At 44.1% G+C, this 23,239-nt stretch overlaps 1 protein-coding gene across 38 annotated transcripts in view; it reads left to right on the top strand.

The window, feature by feature from the left end:
* The window catches only part of LOC113018650 (protein tyrosine phosphatase receptor type D), a 410,754-nt gene that overhangs the window by 271,617 nt on the left and 115,898 nt on the right, over positions 1 to 23,239 (top strand). The window contains exon 1 of one of the 38 annotated variants that reach the window (XM_026161872.1): positions 1,737 to 2,619. The exons of the other annotated variants lie outside the window; for them this stretch is intronic. The gene's annotated coding sequence lies outside the window, so the exon portion shown is untranslated. Of the gene's footprint in view, positions 1 to 1,736; positions 2,620 to 23,239 lie in introns of those variants that run through there. 38 annotated transcript variants of the gene reach the window in all.

Here is a 23,239-nt window from a genome sequence, read left to right as displayed (position 1 = left end):
GAAACTGATCATTTTGGAGACTACCTCTTTACTGGTAACCCATAGCTGAAATTAAAGGTACAGTGTATAAAATCTCACCACTAGCTGTCAGTAGATTGCAACTGAATTCTGTTTTTTTACCCCTGCAAAAGAAGTACATCTAAGGTGTAGCGCTAATATATTTTAGTCAGCCAAGAGATATCAAAAACATTAAATCTAGACTATACCTCATAACAGCCATGACCAGCCAGTGTTTCTGAGCAATTTTCTACACACTATGTTGTAGCATATTTGAATAATCTTAGCATTTAGTAATAAATCAGTAAAAAAAAAAAAAAAAGCAGATATGTGCCAATTATATATTTTTCAGTATTTTATATTTTTACCCCTTGAATCACCCCAAAGACTCTTTTTTTTCATCTGTAGTGAGTGTAAGCTGTCAGTCCGCTGTTACCTCAGCTGTCAATCTGTCCAACTCTATTTACTCTGGAGGTGGCTGTAAAACTTTGTGGAAGGAGTTTTCTACGAATTGATGAGTCAGTGAAGCTAACTTCAGATGCTGATGTGAGTTGTTGAGGATATTCTGAACTTTTCTGTCGATAAGTGCTGCTCTTAGCCTCCGTTAGCGGTTGTTAGCCAGTGTTAGCTGCTGTTAGTCTATGTTAGCTAGAATTAGTAAAACTTTCTCTGAGGTTGGATCTAGCAATGATAGAGTCAAACATGTAGTGAATAAAGTCATACGATGTAAGATTGTAAATTTTTTTTTTTTTGTCAGAGGTAAAGTGTGCTTTTTAGGACACTCAAGCTAGCACTATGCCATCATAGTGTTAGCTTATAATAGGCTGTTGTTGTTTAGCCAGCAGCTGTCCAGAGTTGGGAAGACTGCAGGTCAATTACTGACAATAAGTAACTGCGAAAATGTCATGAATAAATAAGCATGTTTGTGGACATTTTTGTGTGTTAGAGCACTAACTTCAGTTCAGTGGAGTGGCTGGCATTTTATCCAGATGCTCGTTAGATTGTCTCTTTCCATTGCGGTGTTTCTTTCCATCAGTTCCTCATTTGTTGTATTGTTTTGGTTTTATAATCAGACTAGCTTTCAACGAGTGTCAGGTCTGGACTGCAGACAGGCCCCTTTCAGTTACCAGACCTTTACCACACTGTTGTGGTTTAACATAGGCTTGCTTAAAATAAGCAAGACCTTCCCTGAAAACAAGCATGTCTGGATGGTAGCATACATTCCACCATGAAACTACATCCACAATGGAAGTCCTTTAGAGCAATGCTGTAACCAGAGATCATAGAAAGTGAGTGGCATTCTGTGACTTTATGCAACTACAGATGAAATAAGTAATGGTGACAGGAAGTAGGTAGGACCCGAGAAAAACGTTTCTCTACTTCTACCATGTCCCGTGCTCACAAGCCTATTTAAGCTAAGTTCAGTTTTAATAGGCTTGGACCCACAAAAAGAAACATACTTACTTTTGGGGGGGCGGAGTCTGATATGAGGGCATTATAGAGTCTTAACTTTGATTTGTAGATGAAGCAATGAACTATCCTGACTGATGATGGTTAGAGGGAGATGTTCCTGACCAACTGCACTGATTTCTACTTGTTTGTAATGTACTGCCTCCTTGACAACCAAAGCCATTCAATTCCCCCTTTTGACCTCACACCTCATTTCTGTGGATTCTCTCTAAATATGTGCAGCATAGACACATCTTTTTATTTGTATTAAACAGTCTGTTGCTGATAGACATCGTGTTGGAATCTGATTCAAAATGACTTAAAAAGGGGGGGAAATCTTTACAACACATTTACAACTCTAAAATAACTGACATACAGAGACACATGGGAGCTAAAGAGGTTGTCTTGATTTAGCATCTGAAAATAATTACCAGGTCAAATCTAAACACTCACACCCACTCTGGCTCTTCCCTTTCACACCAATCTTCCTCTAAAATAGCCATGTCCAAATGGACATTCCTGCAGTGGACTTGGGAAGGAAAGTTGATCCAGGAGAGCTGGCAGAGTGGGACCTCGCTGAGTGACGTCACCTCTCCCCCCAACCCACCCACCCTTTCACACACGCAAAAACACACAAACGCACACACCAAGTTCGTGCTCAGGTCTCGGTGAAGAGAGAGAGAGAGAGAGAGAGAGAGACTCAGACAGACGTACCGAGGCGGATGAGTGAGGGGAGAGAGAGAGAGAGAGAGAGCAGTGTGTCCCAGGCACACCGCGCTCTCCAAACACAACCACAGTCTCGCCACGTTCAATTCAATGAAGATCTAACGAGCACAACAGAGACAGACCCAAACCAGAGAATATATTATACACGCCCCACGTGCGTGTTTTTTTTTTCACCCCCATCTCTCCCCCCCCAATCACCGGTGACGGACATCTCAAGGAAAGACGCGAAATAAGAACGAACAGACGGGGGAGGAAAGAAGAAGGAAAGAAAGAAAGAAGAAGAAGGACCTGAGGACGGATTTCTTTCTTCCACGGTATTTTCCCCGGGACTCGCCTGCCATTTAGTGGATGTAAAACAGAAAGAAGAAAAAGAAACTCGACTTCCCTTTACGCAGAAAAAAATAAAGGACAGACTGAGTTTGAGAGTGACTGCAAAATGGTGATAAGGTAAGAGATGTTTGACGAGCCTGGGAGTTTGGAGGTTGTGACGGTGGGAAGTGAAGTGGCTGCCGCAGTGATTTGAGGTGCGCGCACAGGCTCGCGAAGTTGGTTCAAACATTAGCGGGGGCCGTTACACGTATGTGGACGGGCTTTTCTGTCCTCGCGCTGCCGTGTTCGTGTGTCCAACTTGTAGTTTTTGTGAACTCGCGCGACGCGATGTTGCTTTCAGGGCCACATTACAGTAAGAAATTCGCGCGGAATGACACGAAATAGCTTCCTTTGACTGGCTGATTTAAAAAACAAAAACCTTAAAATGCACCTGCACGTGAGCAAATTTGTCTGTGCTATATTTTGGTCATGACGTGGGGTTTGCGTTGAGGTGTTCAGTAGATTATCCGCACGCACTTAATGTATTTATAATATTTACGTTTGCTTTTTACATTATTTTTTTATTTATTTTAAAATAAACTGGTAACTATTTTTTTCTGCGCTGTGTTATCCTAAAAAAACACGTTATTTTAAGCCCTCTTTATAAGCCGAGTGGCTGTCGTGAGTATACGGTTCGTATTAGTGCATCCTGCCTTTGAAGGCAGCGAGTGGAGTGCGAGGAATTTTCAAAGTGCATTCTAAAAACTCTCCAGAGGTCCCTCATCTTACCTGTCTTTTTTTAGAACATTTTTCTAGTGTTTATTGACGAGGAGGCGTTACAGTTAACTGCTTTTAAAAAATTAGAATAATAAAAGCAGCACTTGTCTGTCAGTCAGGTGAAAGCGAGCCTTTATTTCCAGGAGTACATGCCACCTGTGCTCAGTGTGCCAGTTGGGCCACTAGGGGACTCATTCTCTCCAGCCACTGAGGAGAATGCAGCAGAGAGGGGCTACAAGCCATGATTAGAGATCCCTCCTCTTTTGCTTGAAAAAAAAAAAGAAAAACTTTATGCAAGGTATAGCAACCAGTGTTAGAAATGTAACAAATGTCCCCAAGGATGAAATGATAGTTTATCAGCTTGATGGAAATTAATATGTGTATAACTACATAATCAGCAATTCACGTTAGGTGGGATTACAGTGTAAAAAAAATGGATGAAAGAGTGACAAGATGTGTTGTGGTGTTGCTGTCTGGGTAAATGAAAAGGCAGGGATCGAAGGCAGAGTTGGCTAGTGAGGTGATTTGAAAGGCCAGTATGGTGTGTGTGTGTGTGTATTTAAACATTCAAATCAGAGTGAATGTGGGTGTTTGCTCAGGCGTTTTCATCGCACAGTGAGCACTCTGGGAAGAGCACGCCCAGCATCTCTGCACTGTACCTTCACGTTCGACTGTTCCAGGCTCAAACAATTAGCCCGATTTTGACACAGCACAATTAATGCTGTCACCACACATTCGAGTTCCACTTTCAGCAGCACTCGAAAGAGGGAGGCAAAATGGACACGCGCCGAGGCGGCGTTGCGTTTTAAGTGCTGCCTCCCAAAGTCGCTGAAGGGAGAAAAGAGTCTCAGTCATCGAAAAGTGGCACCGACGCGGCCATCTGCACTCCAACCCCTCATCCTTCACCTTCTGCTGTTCTAAAGCCTCCCAGACGATATGCAGCTGGTGAGCAAAGTCTGAACCTGTGAAAACACGAACGTGTTTGTGTGAACGTGCACGCGCAAAGGATGCAAAGAGTTTGTGGCATTCAAGCTGCTAAATTGAAAAATGATCAGGGGTTGGAAAGTGCCTACAAGGGGCTTGGGCCATCTTTAGCGTGCCTGCCGATCTGCTCCTTTTTTCTTCAGTTTCTGTGCCTGAAGCACACTCTGAAATCACATCCTACATTTTTGACAGTGGCTGGAGGGAAAAGCGGGTGTTTTGAAAACTTCATGTTTTAAGGGAACTCGAGATCTTTCAGACGCTTCTATTATTTCTGCTCCTTTTCCAGTGCGCATTCGCTTAGCTGTGCGATTTGATTGCCGCGCCACTGGTTGGTTAAATGTTAAGCTTGCCGATAAAAGCTAATTGACAGCAGGGCCTTCGGTGTAACAGAGATGTCTGGAAGGACTGCGGGAGCTTTAAATATCTCCTTATCCACCATCCGTAACTGGCACACAGCCGAGGCCGGTTAAAAACAAGTGTGCCTGCTCCGCACACTCCCATTGTCTCAGCACGGATAAGTAGCTCTGACTCACTGCTTTATTTTGTTTTTTCAAGACTTTAAAATAAGAAAAGAAAGAAATGTCAGGAAAAACTTTTTTTTGTACTACGTGTGTGCTTTTACATGCGCCTCTGTGTGTGAAAGAGAGAGAGCTCTACTTGAGGAATTCCAAGGCCAGGGCCCCTATTACAAGTGTGGAATGAGAAATCAACACTTACATTACAAAAATGGATACGTAAACACAGAGGCCGCAATTATCAGGCGCCATGGTGTTGGAACTGGGTGAGATGGAGTGCCAATATGTCTGTTAGCAATCACCCCCCCTCGCTGCCTGCCCCCTGTAATCCAGTGGGTGTATTCTAGCTTGTTTTGTGCCAACAATGGCCCTTAACAGCTACCCACTGACTGGCAGGCAGGCTAGCTGGCAGGGTGGGTGGCTGGTGGATGCGAGAGAGAAGTTTGATGGGCTCTGGAGGGAAAACGCTTCCACGAAGGTTCACGTCCACGAAGCTCACGCCGTACTTCGCACGTGCATTTTGTATATGGCACACTTAAAAGTTTCTTCCTGCTAATCTGGCGTGTGCGGCTGTGCTTCGGGGTCCTCTTTCGACTACAGAACCCCCACCTCACAGAGGCCAGCCTGATGCATTGTGACAAATGAGAAAGCAGTTTGATTTCGCACAACACTGAGCTGCACCGCGGCATAATGAAGTGATCATGACTTTACCCTTGGTTCACTTTGGCTGTGGTCCCGCGGTGTTTTTCCTCTCTATTCAATCGCTTCACTCACTTATTTACTTGGCAAGCATTTCCTCCCGTAACCTCTAGTACTGCATAACTAGCGTCAAGGGTGGGTTGCTTGATAAAAACCACCGCTACGGGGCATTGGTTTTACACATAGGGGAACGCTAGCAGTTTTTATTGATATTCAAGTTGCCATTGGGTTGGAATAATAAGAAGCCTATTTTCACGCCCAAGCAAAATCACCTCTACTGTCCATCACCCTGTCAGGGCAGAAAGCTGAGGCGTAAATATTTTTGGCAGCGGAGGGGATGGAGGGCGAAGCTGAGCTTGTTCTTTCCCCGTTTGCGCCCATTCTCCAATTCTGCGACTGATTTAAATGCCTTGTCTTGTTTTGTTTCCGTGTTCTCCCTGCTTCAAATTAGCCTCATTGAAATGAGGTGTAATTTTAGAAAGAAAAGTTCTTCTGCCTTCCTTCCCCATTCTTTCATGGCGATTTCATCTCCCTTTGTAAAATGCACTTGTAAGCGTTAAAAGCGGAACGCTCAGTGTCATTTCTAACAGCTTGGAGTGCTTCGCCTTGAGGCTCTGCCTCCAGCCTTTACATACAGGGGAACTATCGAAGTGACAGAAACACGGAGGAGTGCTTTTCTGTTGCAGCTGTCCTTTGCTTGGAGATTGTGTTTCAGGAGATATGATGGATGCCAAACGTCTGTAGCCAGTTGTGAGGACGTACATGGGGTGGAAGTATGCGGGTATGGATTTGGATCGGGGTCAGCAGCACTGGCAGAGTATTATAATTTTGCCCTTGACCTCCATTTTGGATCAGCCCCCCCCCCCATCTAGCAACTAAGAGTCTGTCACTATCCACACTTTGGGAAAGCTGCGGCTACTTAGAAGAAAGCTGAAGAGTGCTAGTGAAACATGATAATTCTGGCTTCAAATGCTGCATGAAAGAAGGCGATGGAGTATGAAACGGTAGCCTGGTGCTATTTTTTTTAAGGGATTCATTTTGATTGTACTGCAACCCAAAACATCATTTCTTTTTATGCCCTTCCTATTGTCTCATTTCCTCTTATCTTAATTTTTGGGGAAGGCTGAGAGCAGAATCCAGCGAGGTTCATTTGAATAACCGGCAGAATGAGGAAATAAAAGCTGGAGGAAGAAATGGAAGTGGCGGGCGGCCTGTGTGCATTCATGTCACACAGCTTTATCAAATTATTCCACAATAGCAGCCACACAAGTGATGGAATTTCAATTAAAGTATGACAGTTTCAGAATTTGTTTCTGCTCGCGCGCGAGAGAGCCACGTTACGTTTGGTGGATTGGGGGGGGGGGGGGGGGGGGGCTGGGGTGGGCTGCTGGTCTTGTACAGAAGACATATTTCCCAGGCTGTATTCTCTGTCTACTCACCTCCCTGCTCACTCACCCCGTCGTTCTCCATCAAAAGGGAACGACTTAGCGGAGACACTTTTGTTCAGAGGCACTCTGTGGTTAGAGCCAGCAGCCGGGCAAAAATGGGGTGTTGTGATAAAGGTCTTTGAGACGAAAAGTCAAAAATGGAAGGCTTTGGCTGATAGGCTCTTTCCAGGAACAATTACGCTACCTGCTGTGCCAAATATAAGGGTGCAAGAGATAAGTGCAAGGGAGGGGGTGCTCAGCTCAGACTGGTGGCTAGCTCGTAAACTGGTAAAGAGCTACGTATATATGACCCTCAGGGGCTGTAAACTGTTTCAGGCCTGAGATTGTAACACACACAAGCACTTCTGTGCTCACCCAGACGCCCAGTGTGTCTATATATGCACACACACACACACACACACACACACACACACACACACACACACACACACACACACACACACACATGCGCGTATGAATGTAGATGGTAGAGCGAAACCTAAGAATAGACTCAACATGCAGGATTTATTGCAACAGCAGTGCTACAGAAAAAATATTTGCATACATTAAACCACAAATAAAAATGTCTTTTATCTTAAATGAAGTTTCGGAACAAAGGGTGTAAAGATTTGAATTTGTCGCCCATTTGCATTTCCAGGACTCCGACCGGAATTGGCAAGGAGCAGAGGGTTCCATTAAAAAGTTCAGTGACATTGCCACATAGCAATTTCACGAATGAGGAATGCATTTAATAGGAGATGGATTTTTCATCATTTGGAAATGTTTCCCCGATTTGTGCCATAATTCTTGAAGTGACGCGTGTTTTAGTGGAATCCAGTGCACCCGCGGAGAGGTCTCGGAAGACGTATAGAAATCTCACGCGGAATGTGGGAAATAGAGTAGAAAAAAAGTCCTGCACATGTGGACGTACTGGCGTCAACGCTGTGGGAATATGTCTCCTTTATTATTAATCGTTTACGTCTCTCGTTTTAAATCGGAATTCAAATTCCTGCATCGCTGCAAGGTTACGAGCGAGCGTTTAAATTCTGTGTAACCCCGGCATTCTCTCTCTCTACTCACTGTGCAATTATAGCTAGCTGCTTTGAAGAAGCCAGGCGGAACTAAAATGACTTTTCATGTCCGGTATAATGACTGCCATTTGGAAGCGGACATGGAGAGAGAGGGCGAGAGAGACAGAGCTACAGAGGAGAAAGAAGAGAGAGCAAAAAAGATGGAGGGAGGTGCAGAAGGAGGGAGAAAAAAGGGGGGGGGGGCAATCAGTGGATGAAAATGGCTTAGGTCACCTCTGGTTCTGCCCAGACAGCCCAAACCAACCACCTTTGATTCCTCACAGTTGAATCGGACACATTTTCTCCTTCTTCTTCTTTTTTCCCTCCCTGTCTGCGCTTCTCACTCAAACTTCCTCTCTCCTCTTTCTTCGTCTTCCTCTTTCTTGCCATTGGTCACCATTCATTTGCCTTCAGCGGAAGCTTAGCAGCTTTAAGGCGGATTACAAGATGAATTGCAAAGAGAGAGACGCCGTATATTCTCTTTAGGGTGGGCCGCTGCAGCCAAAGGCCAGAGCTGTGGGCCGTCACCTGGGCTAGCAGCTGGCTATCTTTTACACCCCCCTCACTAATGAGGCCAGACAGTTGGGGCTGAAGTTATAGCTCAGGCTGGATGCTGTGTTGGTAATCTATTATTTAGACTCTCACGGGGAGCCTGGTCTCAAGAATTTCATGCATGCATTTCGCAAAGCAAATGGTAGCCCAGGGGGAATACAGAGCTCTGTGTGGGAAAGAAACGAGTGCGTATTAGACATTAATGTGAGTGAGTATTAGGCATTAATGTGAGCTGCAGTGCTTCCTTGTCCTGCCTATTTCAAACCTGCCAAGACCCAAAGGAAATTTTGTTTTTTCTTCTTCTGATCCCCGCCATTATACTAGAATAACAATGTTGGTTAAACAGATGCGCTTCGACGGTGCTAGCAATGCTGACAACTTAATTCGGCGCATGAGTCTTTTTTGTCTTCCCCCCACCCTTCCATCCTTTATTTCGTACCTCATTGTGATATTTTAGGGATGACAGATCAAGGTTGTAGCTGGGTCTTCAAACAGCCGACACAAAAGAATGGGTATATCTTTCCCTTCCCTTTTCATGTATATTTTAGGAACTATTTCAGAGGGGTTTCGGAGAGTTGCATCACACTGTTATAGATAACACTGTGCAGACAGGCCTTGTTTATATTTAGTCAGGCTAGAAAACTATGCCACACATGACCCCGCCAATGTATTTATAGTGAAAATTCCCTTGGCTACCAGGGATGTATAAAGTAATACTTAAATTTGTTTATTCGTTTATTTCCATTTGCATGTTTCTCAAGTGTACCATTCATCTACACTGAGCATCTAAACATTAGGACCCGACATGGCGCTAGTATAAAAAACAGCGAACGAGGAGTCGGTATCTTCCAGGCTGCCACATTCGTGTGAACACTTTGGGCAATTAACTGTATTTGGTGTTGTACATATACAAATCTACTGGGAGATGAGATGGCAACAGTTAAACATAGAAAGACAGTTTTAGACAGAGCTGTTTAGCAGACTTAGGTTACTCTTAAATGGAGTTCATGTGGAATGGCTTAAGATGTTTGAAATGGTTTAAGAGTGCTAGATAGCATAAATAAGCTAGGCATACCGAGCCCGGTGAAGTCACCAAGATATCCATGTATCTTCATCTTGATGAGACATACTGTAGCTTTCTGTTCTAAGAAGCGAAGCTTATGTGGAAGTGCTTTAAAACTGCATTTGTACTTCAAGCCAGCAGGGGGTGACTGCTCTGGTTGCAACAAGGTTTCTGCTTCTATAGAAATCTGAGGGGAAAATGACCCTTTGCCCTGTGATCTCGACACGTTTCGACAAGTTCATGGTCTCAGTCGAGACAAAAAACATTAAACAGTGCTTTACAGTATATGTTGCGATTGATTGATGCACAGTGTGTCCTCAGTTTCTCGGGTGGAACCATCCCTCGTTTGTCACGTTCAGTTTCAAAACACCAAGATCAAGGCTTCAAGGACTTCACCAGCCAGTGGATGATATCATGCTAGTGCTGTGTGTCTTGTAAACGTTGTTTATTCATCAGATTCACCAGGGCCAAGCTGCCACACTTAAAGCTGCGATGTGCAACATCTCACCACTAGATGTCAGTAGATTGCAGATTGCATGCAGTTTTCTTACCACCAGATTCAAGTGCATCATTCGAGCTATGGTGGCTGCTGCAGGACAAACATGTTTAAAAAGTTTGAATTTTTTTTTTTTTTTTCAAACCCCACGTGTCCAGGTGTTAGGTTGAATTACCGTTCGATGGGAAAGCAGATAACTTCAGTGTCGCGTTTAAAATCCTTCGCCCTCTGCAGCTCCTTCCATCTGGAAAAGGGTACTGTACCTGTAATTATCCTTGTTTTATCCCAACGCCCGTCGTGTGTCTCTTTCCTTTGCATTTTCACTTCTGTGTGACCTATTCACAGATGAAATCGTACCTATGAAAACATTGGTTTGGTCCTTCATTTTTTAAATCTCAAGGTGCAGGCACGGATTAAAATTTGCCTCCGAGGCATGAGAACGCCTACGAGTTCTCTTCTCCTTCACCTTTAGCCTACTACGTGTGTGGGACATAAAACACGACTAGGCAGAACAGCGATGTCCCTCTCGGCGACTGCATTCAAGATGGCAGGGGAACATGGCGGCTTACACAAACCGGTGCCTGCTCCTATGTATGTTTAATGGATTCATTCTAAGTTCATGAGAATTCTTCAGTTTGTTCGAATATGTAATTACACACAAATATGTATGTAATGTATATTTATCATTTTTTCTGTTACATAACCTACAGTAGTTTTACATACTGTAGCTTTAAAGCGCCACATTATCCACATTTTTCAGTTTCATTCATTGCCTTAACGTTATATTTTCAGGGACACACCTCACACTGCGTACAAATCTCACAGGTGCAAACCTTTATACCATCATCAGTCCATTGAATTCACAGAAACTACATAGTACAGTCAGCTACAGATCCTGTGACCTCTAATATAACTTATTTTCCACTGAATTTCTCATGCTGTTCGGGGGAGTCTGTGTCAGGTGTCGGGCACTGTAACTGTAGCTGCCACGCTTAATCCTCTACCTACCGCTACCTTGTCCTTGCATGCGTTCTCCTGTCGGGCTACCCTAAAGAAACATTCCAAGAGAGGTTCAGCATCACTGTAACTGGACACCATCTATCGCCTTTCATTCTTCCTTAATGCTGAGAAAAGAAGAGTTAAAGAGCTGGCACGCTCTTTATCGAGTCAGATGGGTGCTGACCCACAAAATCACAAAATAAAACCGTCAGAACTCAGAATTAAGGGAACGTTGTTAAATAGGAGTTGGAATGCTCATGTATATATCTTTTTCCTCTTTTCTCTTAAAGTTTAAAATAACATGGCACTCATATATCACCCAAAGCACCAAATAAGCCTGAGATCAAGTTGCCCAGATTGCAGATGCTATAACAGCGTACTCTGGGATTTAAGCTGGCATTCATATAAACGTTGCTTTTACACGTACCACCCACCTAAATGTTGGTGCAGCCCAAACACCCCCATGACAAAGGCTCTGCGTGATGGCTGCCAGCTGCAGCCTCCCTCCGCAGGACAAGTGTCCCGCCACCGCAAAAACTGGCCAAGAATGCAAGTGTGCATTAGTGTGAAAGCTACTCCAGATAAAAGAATCTAAACCTTACCGCCATGATTGTCGCTGAAACCTAGATTCAGACTTACTAACTATAAGTATTACCCAGTTTAGATGCTCACCTCAGGTCTGCACAAAGGGAGAAAGGGTGTCAGTTAAATGTGCAGCCGGATGCCGATTTAGCTTTTGATGCTGGCCATCGCCTCCTTTTGTCACAGCTGATTGTCATTCCTGTGACAGCCCAATAAGTGTGTGTGTTTGTGTGCTCTTCAGTACTGGTTTGTTTGTGTCACAGTCTATAGAAGGGTTCATTTAGTAGCCATAAAGACACATATACAATGCAGCTGCTTCTTCCCCTCCCCTGCTGCTCTCTCTCCCCATCTTCCCACCCTCCGCCGCTATTTGGAAATCTATTGTGATAAGCTAAGCGCAAAGCTGCAAGGACGGTGTCCTGCGCTAGCTGCTGGCCATATTGTTGCCTCGTTCCTCTGTTTGGATCCCCAGCCTGCATAACACTGCATCGAGGAATTAACCTCCATTTCAGTTTCTTTCATATTCTATAACTTCTTCTTTTCTTTTTTTTGCGATGGCCACTCCGCCGCGAGGGGAGAAGTACTGTAAATGTTGCCAAATTACTGACAGCTCCTCTGGAGCCCCGGCTGCATAAATGCGCCGCGAATGTGATAAACAGCTCAGTCTCTCTTGCTTGTGGCTGCCTGTAAGCGCAACCTTTACAGAAATAAAAGGGCACGACTTTTTCTTTTTTTTAAAGGCAACTTCGCTGACATGAGAGCGAGAAGTTAAATAAAAGAGAGTGTAGCGCAGTGAATGAGACATTACTAAATTGTCACACTTTGTGACCTTTCCTATTTGTTCTGACAAGCCGGGGTTTCTCTCTGTCGAAATGGCCTGTGAGCGTTTGTAAGCGATTCTTCCCTTCCTGACCCCCCCAAACACACACACCCTATTTTTTTCTTATCTGCCATCTGCAGTGACTGCGTGACGCCACAGCTTCTGTGTCATCAGTGACAATGCTCACACGCACACTGGGACTAAACAAGAGAGCAGGGAGGAATAAAGTGGGGAGACAGAATAGGCTGCGAAAAGAGAGCTCACTTCATCCTTTAATTGTATCTCCGAATATCCCGGTGGACTTCATTACCGAGGCATGCGAAGAAATCTCACTTGTTTGCTCTGGGAAACATGTAAAAAGTGTTTGTAGTTCTTTTCATGTCTCTGTAGCAGCGTGAAGTGTTTCAGTCGGGCGAGTCGAAATTTCTCTGCGGCCGATTTCAAGCAGTCAGTGAAACGACGGACTTACGTTTAAAGAAAAAAACATGTTGATGATTACGCGTTAACCTAATGGATGCCACGAATTAAAGCAGATTTTCACATAACATCAAATGATCATTTTACTTATTGGTACCTGTTATGCGGAGTTTCAGGTGTCTTCTACAGTTTCCTTTGCATAATTCATTATTATTGAGCCTTAGTGCAGTGCTTTAGTTTATCTACTGTTTAAAATGAGCTGTTTTAGCTCCCCTCCTGATTGGCTTCCCCTCGCAAACAGAAAATTTGGACAGGAGGTGGGCGGGGCTTCACATCAAGGATACCCTCCCTCTCTCTCTTACAAAAGAAGTTGTATTTTGCTCATAGAAATGTAATAACCTATTCTAGAGTTTACTTTTTTTTCCTGAATAGGGACCTTGAATAAACTGCCAGCTTTATGCGGAAAATCACATCTTTCTTTCGCGATTTTAAAGAGAAATTTCAGTGACACATTCAGCGTCTGTAGACGTTTACCAGAGGACTGGAGGTAATTTTTGACTTCATTAAATCCAGGGCTAAAAATCTACAGCATCACTGCATAAAAACACAGCAGGAGAGGTGATTATCTTTGGAAATTAGCTCACTCATTTAGAGCTGTGTGGATGCAGATGCCTCTGTTCAATGGAAGCCTATTATTCCAAACGACTCTCATTAAGCCGTAGTGAAATAAGGCAAGCTGTGGAAGCAGTGAAATAAAATCTTTAGACTGGCTGTGTAGAACTCGGCGGCGGCGAGCTACGCTGTCTTCATTAAGGGCTCTGACGTCAGGAGTGAAATGCTGAAAACGATCAGTGTAAAAGGAAAAATTGTATGCAGCTGATTTCTGCCTCTTGTGCTCTGTAGGTGGGTTATTTGGCGTTTGTGCTGTAAGCCGAGGGAACCGACAATACAGTCTGAGCTTAATGAGTGACTTTAATAAAAAATTTAAAAAAACTAACACCGAGGAGCATGAGTCATAGCTGATCTGTAATTTCTGTATCTGAATGGAGTGCTTAGAAGCCCTTTTAAATACCAGTCTGAGCGAGCCCCTTTCCTGGTTAGTCAAGATGTGCTGTGCTTTCTTTTACATGATACAAAACAAAGCAGATCACATGCTGTTGAATGGTATGGAAATCACCTATTGCCACTCGTGGTCTCTCTTCAGCAAACACAACAGAACCTGTTTAAGGCCTTTCCCGGTGCCTCTGTAACGCCTTGGTTAGGTGCTGATTGTGCCGAGCTAACATAGACTGAAGAAATGGAGACCACTCCCCACCCCCTTTCTTCTTCACGGCACAATTTATGTGCATTAAGAGCCAACTGAGGTCAGCTTATCAATAAGTTAGTCATGACTCAATCCATCACTACATGTGACTGCACAGATTGATTAATGGCGCTTTGTTTGGGATGCAATTAACATAAAAAACACATAAATTTCACAAATGTTGCAGATTGCAAGCGATGGCTCATTTAGCTAAAAAAAAAAAGGGGGGGGGGATTTAAATGAAGCCCCACTTTAGGGGAATGAGTGATGTCAGTTTCCAAACATTTGCATGAGCTTTGCATGTGCACTGAATGCAGTATTTGCATGAACTAAATCAAAAGCAAACTTTTCTTTAGTCCTGAAACCGACAAAAAGTGTATCTGTTGAAAGGCGATCAAGCTGGTTTGATCTGCTGATAAAACACCAACAAATTCTGTGGTTAACCTGTTTATTGTGGGGCACAAAGACCAGCAGCTATAAAGCAAATTATTATAGGATTATCGAGCATCTGGAATTATTTTTTTTTCTCCCCTGGATCTATGTAAGTTAGAGGACCTAGCGAAGAGAGGGCGATTCGATTGACTTGTTTCAAATAAAGAAAAATACAGGCGGGTCTCAGAATTCCCCTGGCCTCAACAACAACGCAGGTGGATGTCATTTGCATGTCCCACGAGCTTACCTCCTCCTCCTCCTCGTGTATATTTATTAAAATAGCCGCCGGTGGAAATCAGATGACTGTCAAATCATCCTGATGTTTACCAGCGTTCTGTAACATGTGCCCTCATACACATGTACACACTACAGGTTGAACACACAGTGCTGTTTATAACCGCTTCTATGATAACCTCCGTCAAAACATTCATGTACTGTTTGGCCGGGGCCCTGAACATCAGTAGCCTGTATAAAGTGATGGAACGCAGACATTAAAATTCGATCTCCTGCATCAGTACATCCAGCGCTGCTCGGAATGGCAACTATAAATTGCCGGCCATTATTTTCGATTAACCACGCTGACACTATGGCCCATCACATTTCTTCCTATTTTTGCACCCCCCACCCCCCCCAATCACAGCTGCACCATATTTCCAGCACTGTTTCATTTTAGATTGTCCCGGAGCACGATAACGCCGAGCGGCAAACCTCGGGACGCGAGCTAGCAGACGATCTTATTAATAGCGGAGCTGCGATAACGGCAGTTGTCAACATCCTCAGTCGGTATCTCGATCTTCAGGCGCATCCTTTCCGAAGGCCTGAAGAGCAGAGGCGTCACAGTGGGTGCAAAAGGGGGCAACAAACTTGGCAGTTTTATCATTGATGTTCTGGGAAAGTTTAATTCCCTGCATCTCAAATACAGCAAACAGGATTTCCCGAGTGGGGTGGGGGATTAGGAGGCAGGTAAAAAAAAAAAAAGGGGTGGGTAGCGAATACAGTTTGAGCTTTCATGTAAAAAAGATGTCCCTAAACGGACACCGGTGCAGGCGTGAATTAAGAAAATGAATAAAATAAGTACAGTTAACCGCCGTGTGCCAGATTTCACAACCTTGAAAGCTTCATTTCATATTAAACATTAAATGCAGACAGAATGGAAACAGCCCTGCTGGTCGGCTGCCAGCTAACATCAGGCGTGACAGATGCACGACGCAAGAGGAGCAGATATATGACGCCGTTACCAAGTGCTCGTTTTGGGAAATAATGGCCACTGTCTCAAAGAAGTCACTGTGGTGTCCGCGTGTTAGAACGTTTTACGTCTGTTCGCCTAATTGTCTGGCAGGTTTGGGGGTTAGTCAAGGGGCAGCTGATTTTAAAACATTATCAATGCCTTATTTACAAAACAGTAAACTGACCTGGTGAAGACGGCCTCACCGCTCAACTCTTGTTTTGACAGAAACAAATTGTTGCGTCTCACAGAAAGTCCTCCCGTTAGTTCTTAATGAATTTATTGGTAATCGATATCCTTTACTCGTTCACTCACTGAGGCCGTGACCCCCCCCCCCCCAGACGGGGGTTTTTCAGCTGTTTTTTCATACTTAGGCAGACGGGGATTGCCCCTAGGTGAGATGAAGGCAAAAAAATGTAGCTTTTTTCCTCTTTTTTTTGCTTTAATAGCCAGGAGGTTCAAAGTCTCACTCCAATAAAATAAGACTGCTGCCTTTCTTATTCGCTTCTCTCACAACTTTCATTTCCTTCACGACGTTCCACTTCTTCTGCACTCCGCGGCACATGCTAACTGATTTGGCTTGGGACCGCGTCTCTGAAAGAAAACCTCCTCAAAGAGCTGGTTATGCATCCCTGTCAAATACTGCACAAAATGCGAGCTTGCCTGTCAGTCAAAGCTTCTTAGCGGAACCTCTCTTGCAGCGATTTCTGTGAGCGTCCTGCTGATGCAGGCAGTTTTTTTTCTTCTGTTTTTTGTTTTTTTGCAGGAAGACGGGGCCTGGCCTCCCAGTGGGGGTCAAAGCGGTTGACCCTGCCCTGGCGAGCTCCGAGTCTGTCTGCAATGATTTTATTCAGCCCCATTCAGTATAACAGCGGGGTGCGACCCGGATCGATGTGGCACTGCCAACGCGGATTCCATTGAGAAACCCGAGGCCTATTGAGAGGCACTGATCAAGGGTGGCGGATGTTTTTGCTTCGCGCTGTTGAGCCTCTGTGAATTCAACAGTCAAATCAGTCTGCTAAAATTGTGTCTCTTAAAACATATGACTCAGAGGAGCTGGCGGAACGCAAGGGAGCTTTGCTATCCTCAAAAAATATATAGTCCTCCTACTATGGCTGCGTGCACGCATCATTCAAGGGCTTTTTGCTATTATTTAGCGCCGCACAAAGCCGAATAAAGGCGGGAGAGAGGAGGATGTCTGGCAAATGAAAAACAATTGGGCCAGATGCCAGACTCAAATCAAGCATGTGAGCTCAATAAAGCACACGGTATCGATTTGCGAGTTATTCATTATTTGTTTTGGATGTAGAGAAAGTTCTTTGGAAAATGATTTTGGTTTGCAGTCCAGACTCTGAAATAAATGGTTTGACAGGTCATCGATGACCATAGAATATGATAGTAAATGGTCTGATATTGATTTATTTCCCAATGCCCCGCTTCTTTTTTCTCGGGAGTTGTTGTGCTTAAAGCAAGACCAAGCACTCTCCTGTGTATTGGATTTTTGTCCGGCCTGCTTTCAGATGCGAAAATGAGGATTTATTTTGTCCTGCCGCTTGACTGATGCTCGTGAGGGAGCACGGATTTGACTAGATAAATTGAGACAGAGGAAGGGTATACATCACACTGCGTTTAATATCTCTCATGACAGCGAACAGTTTCGCCCGCGGTGATATCCAAGCATATAGACCCCCAAAATGCAAAAATGGCAGCTTTGTTTACTGCATTCAAAATAAATGGCTTAGACCCCGCTGTCACTCACAGATGGCACTTCCTTTGAAGAGAAAAAAAAAACTGCAGAGCCAGTGACTCGTAGTAATGCACTGGCACGGCGGCAGCCATTTTGCACAACCTCCGGAGGCACCGATCATCACGGAGAGGCGTTGGCATCATCTTGGCATCGGCCCGACCTCAAGCCCAGAGTAGTAACTGATAGCTGAGCTGTAGCCCGTCAGGCCTGACGCTTATCACTGCTGACATCTGTCCACGCCATCTCTCCTCCCTCATCTGTAGCCGGCCACTAGAACACCGACCTTGGGATCTCTTTCTCTGTTGCTCCAGTGCCCCAAACCGATCTCCCCCTCCTTCAGTTGTTCCCATTTGGCGCTGCTTCAGTGTGTGTTGCTTTGAGGCTTTTGTTTACCCTTTTAGACCTTGGTTGGTGGGCTGACATGACTTGCAAATTCATACACAAACTCTTCCTGTTTGATTTCGGCGTTTATGTAATGAGTTTAAGGAGCCAAATTTGACATTTTCTAGTACGTCGGGACAGCTTGATTATTAAGGAGGGTTCTTTATTTTGCAAATAAAATCTTAGAAACACAAAAAAAGAGATGCGGTTACAACAATGAAGAGAAGCATACACACCAAACCTAGTTTTTCCTGATGATTGCAGTCTTTATTGCCGCTTTTTGTCTGCATAAAAGAAAGAAGAAGAAGTCAGACTGCCAACCACATTCCAGTTTTGACAGGCTGGTAGGAGACGTCTGACACCCTGTGTTGTGACAGCGCGGTGACAAGGTAGTTTGTGAAACAGTCGCAAAGTTTCTTCTATTCATTGTTCTTCACAGACACAAATTGTATGGCTTCCCCCTCAGAGCGTGAGTGACGGTGGCGGTGACATCAGTCACAGGCTCGTCACCTAAGGCACTAAAGTTCGAGCCCACCAAGGGTCTGAGAAAAATGTGATTCCTTGGCCGTCCGCAAGACCAGATAGATCATGTTTTGTAATTTCTAAAGAGCAGAGCTGTTTGCAAGGCTGTTGTTTGGTTGCCTAAAGAAAGGATCAACAAGGTAAACACATTTAGACACGTGTTGAGTGCACGTCCTGAATAAACACGTTACACTTGACAGGACACATGGAGTGGCGGCCGGTTCAGAAGCCAGAGCTGCACCCCCACGTTACAACGAGTCAAATGGAGTCCTGTTAGTTTGTGTTTGCACAAAGCAGCTGAGGTACTGAACGAGCTGGTTAGACTCCCACACTGCTTGCCATCACATATATGTATATTTTGCTAAATATTTTCCCACCGCTTTTATCAAGATCCACACACCAGTTACATTTACAGCATAGCTTTACATTTTCCCATGTTACACTGCACAGCCTTTATGCCACTGTGACTCAACAGCAGCCCTCACCCCTGGCCTCACTTATGAGGTAATTAAGCCCCTGGTTGTTTGTTTAGCTGTCTGCATTTGTGTCCTGTATAAAACACTGGGGGGGCATATGTTCTTCCTACCATAAACCCATTGAAACAGCGGGACATGAGTGGTGAGGAGGGGTCGACTGTGCATGCCTGTGTGAGTGTGTGCTCTAATTAGGCAGGCAGAAGTGTATTAGCCTCACTGGGCAACAGCCAGCTGGGAGCATCTGGAATCGTCTTTCATACTCACCAACTTCCCTGCTGCACAGATACTCATATGCACACACACACACACACACACACACACGCAGAGGCATGTGAAATTAGAAAAGATATCTATGGAACAGCAGTGCGATAAGAGTACGTAGGTCAGGCATGATGGGTCATATGAGCAGCTATTTAAGTCTGCCAACATTTAAAGCCTCCCTCACATCACAGCCCCCGACTGAACACACCGACTGGAGTCCTTGTTTTAGAGGTGCCACTCTCACGTCTCTCTCGAGATTGGAATGCCAACAGCCAAGAGGGGAGGACCGCATCCATTCCCAGCAGCTTCTGCACCCGAGCTGCATCAAAGCGCTACCTAACAATAAAAAGAGTGTCTAAAATAATCCAGCGCCTCTTGAATTCACTGTGCACTTTTATTAAGAGTCAAGAGTCAAAAGAAGATTATTTTTATCAGCCAGTCATTTATGTTCGGCGGCAGGACTCTGTTCTGGGACCTCCCCGACCTTTTGCACGCGTACAAGGGAAACTTTCAATGTATGCAGAGGGAGTAGCAGCAGGGCGCTGTCAGATATGTCACTGTTAGATCAGATGGAGGATGAAGGGGGCAGCTGGGGAAAAGGTGGGTTGCAAAGCAGTATGCATATGCAGAGTGACTGGGTAAAGTAGCTTAAATAGCATAACCTATATGATTGCCAATTAGATGTGTAGAAGGGTGCAAGCGTGCCGTAGGCTGATCTAGCTATGCTTGATTTAACAGAGACAGTTATTTGAGTTTGAGTCTTTATATATATTTGCCTTTTATGATCTAATTCTTTTGAAATAGCTGTTCTGTTTGTGCCAAATCTTTGGATAAGCTGCAGTCCATCCTATATGAACAATAGAGCTTTCTCTTGTTAATATCAATGACATACTTCAGCTGCTCCCACCCACTCCCTTCTCTCTAAAGTCCAATTCAGGTTATGCGTAGGTGCACACTCCCCACTTCACAAGATACATCACTTCCTGAGTATAAGCTAAATATATTTAACGAAATACTGCTGTCACATGCTGTGGAGAACAAAAAGGAAACTCCACAAAAGGAGACTGAGTTGGCACTTGCGGTATTTCTCCTGTGCAGAGAGCTCAGCGAGCCAGCTGAAATAGTGTTTCTCTGTGCTATTGATTAGCTGGTTAGGCAATGAAAAGCTGGGGACAAGACAGCCACTGAGCTCTCTTCCTACCAGTGGATGCTTCTATATCTGTTTTTCCACTTTACTCTCGTTTTTTTAAGCTCCCTTTCTTTTTTTTTTTCCATTTATCGAATCCCTCTCCATGTCCTAAATTCATCGCCCTCGTCCTCGCGCTGTTCTTATGTATTTACTATTCCACTCACAGAGAAAAAAACCCGGCACGCCGCTTGTCGAGTTAGATCACAGGATCCCAGCTGTTCACAGTCAAGGGCCGCTTCTTTTATTAGCCGTCAGCAAGCCAACCTGGTAGGGCGGTGAGAGGGAGAAAGAGTGGGAGGCAGGAGTGCAAGGGCAGTAGGGGGCACAGATTTCCCAGCTGTTAGTCCGCAAGCTCTGCTTCCCTGTCAGAGATTAAGTAGATCAGCGGGAATGCAATAGGTGAGACAAGACAGCTCAGAGAAAATGGATTGAGATGGCTCTCCTTCAAGGGCGATAGTAGCTGTCGATGGAACACCCAACTCTTGAAGTTGCTTTTAGGATGAGCACTGTAAAGTTTTGCCCGCTGCGCCACTGGAATGTGCTGTGGGATAAGGCACAAGCCAGCAGGCGTGCAGTGCCTTAATACCCCTACAAATCCCTTTCTCCTGCCCTGCGTTCCTTTTATTTTTCCCCACCATCTCACAAACCCATGCTTGCCTTTTGGTCTGTAGAGGACTGTTTTACTGGTGAGCGACTGGCCTACAGGGATACAAAGAACCTGAGTGTAAAACTATATTTCAAGCTGCTGTATATAACCAGACCTCCATTGTACCAGTTTTTTTTTTTATAATATTTTCATTGAAATTGCAGGAAAAGTCTCCTGTCTTTGTTGTTGTGCCCCCCCCCTTACCAACATATCTGCTTCAGTTCTAACCACATTGGAAACACAACCACTCAAAAGAAGTGGCAGTGATGAGAGCAGCACAGAGTGCTCCCATTTTGTATGATTAAATTTACTCTGACAAGCAAGCATGCTTTGTTTTGGCACAACATGTTGCTCTGGGAACCTCGAAACTTCGCAGTTTTTGAAGAACAGCGCCGCACGTGAGGCGATTAGAGGACTCGTGATTTGAGGAGGGGTCTTCAGCAAGTCTTCGCCTGAAGTCACTTTTTTTTCTCCTCTCCGAAGTGCTCAACACGTCTGAATTGTATTTGCATATTTATGAGAAATGGGTGTCACAGTGATTAAGTTAACTGGGAGCCAGTTCTGCGGAGTGTGGATAATGAAATCATATAAAATTTGAAAGTCAAAGGACGTTTTCTTAAAAATATCTCTTAACTTTATTCAGACTTGGTCGAGTTTGATGAACTATTGGTCCCTTGTGTAGTGGATTTGTAAGCTGGGATAAGTTCAAATGGGTCAGTAAATGGTTGTAAAATGGCAACAAAAAAACAATATCCACTTGATTATATGCTCTTGTGCTAGGGCTGTGCGATATGACCAAAATCTCATATCCCGACATAAGAATTCTATTGTCCCGATAACGATATAAATCACAAAAATCTAACATTTTCTGTAAATTCTGTGAATCTCGGGCAGCTCGACTCCAATATATATCGTTATATCGAACAGCCCTATCTTGTGCTTTTTTTTTAACTTGAAGAGGATCTATTGTGTTCATTTCCAGTTCTGTACTTTAAAAAAAGTGTTTTTTTAGAGCTGCTTTGCATCATTCATAATAAGTATCCCTTATTATCTAATATTTGTCAGTGGTGCTGCCACTCAATGCGTTCAGTGTCTAGAGAGCAAGCCAGTATAGTTCCCTATAGTTCCCTCATCGATTTAAGCTAATTTCTCTGATACGCCGCCCCTCGAAAAAGGAGGGTGTAAACAGCAGGGTCCTGCTTCAGGCTGTGCCTGATATCCCCATGTTGGTGTTGTTCCTGCATCATCAAAATAATTTTGGTCCAGGATCAACACTGAACTTGGTAGAAAAAGAAAACAAACTTTGTTTAAAACTCTCTTTTGGAACAATTGGTCAGCATTTTAAGTGGTTTCTTTATTAATTTATAATTTATAAGTTAGGTTTGCTGTTAAACACATTTAGGTTACCTATGTTGGTTGGTTAGTAATAGTTGTTAATACCATTAGCTAACCTCTCAGCTAATGTTAACTAAATGTTCAGACAATGCAATTGGTCAGTTTCACTGATGACCCTGGACTAACATTATTGTCATGATATAGAAACAATGCTAACAGGAGATATCAGATCCATGTTATCGTGTAAACAAACAGAAAACAGTCTTGAAACAGTGAGTACAGAGATTGAGCAATCAGGACATTCATGTTGTATGTGATAAACATGGACCCAATATGGACTTCATTACTAAGTGCTTGAGACCAATGTAGCTCAGTGGCCCCAGACAAGTAATTAGAGTTCACACTGAGGTTTGACTCTAAAATACAGTCATTATCGCAGCAAAAAATACAACCTTTCCAGGTCACATCACTTTGTTTGCAGCAGTAAAAGTAGTTTATTTCTGTATTGTGCCACCATTATAGTAGCCCCAATTCACTTGCCAGCATTTTATGGTGCGCAGAGTGATCGGGGGCGACTGAGAGCTCCAATAAAAATGTGGTAACACAATTGGCCCAACAAAAGGTAACTGAGAGCGTGACAATTTTTGTGTGGAGTTTGTGCTCGATTACAGCATAATTTTATATACCAGCGTATGTGATGCCTGCACGCAATAGTTGTCATCACCCAAATTTAACAACTGTCTTATGACCGAAGGCCCGGAACCAAGGCACCAAATTCTTTACGGCCCCCCTAAGAGCTAATCAGCCATCTTGCAATGAAACACAGGAGTTTATATTGGC

Source organism: Astatotilapia calliptera, chromosome 3, assembly GCF_900246225.1.
Source record: "Astatotilapia calliptera chromosome 3, fAstCal1.2, whole genome shotgun sequence".
In the NCBI taxonomy this organism is placed as follows: domain Eukaryota; kingdom Metazoa; phylum Chordata; class Actinopteri; order Cichliformes; family Cichlidae; genus Astatotilapia; species Astatotilapia calliptera.
Note: the sequence above shows the minus strand (reverse complement) of the source record. Positions and strands in the feature narration are given on the sequence as shown.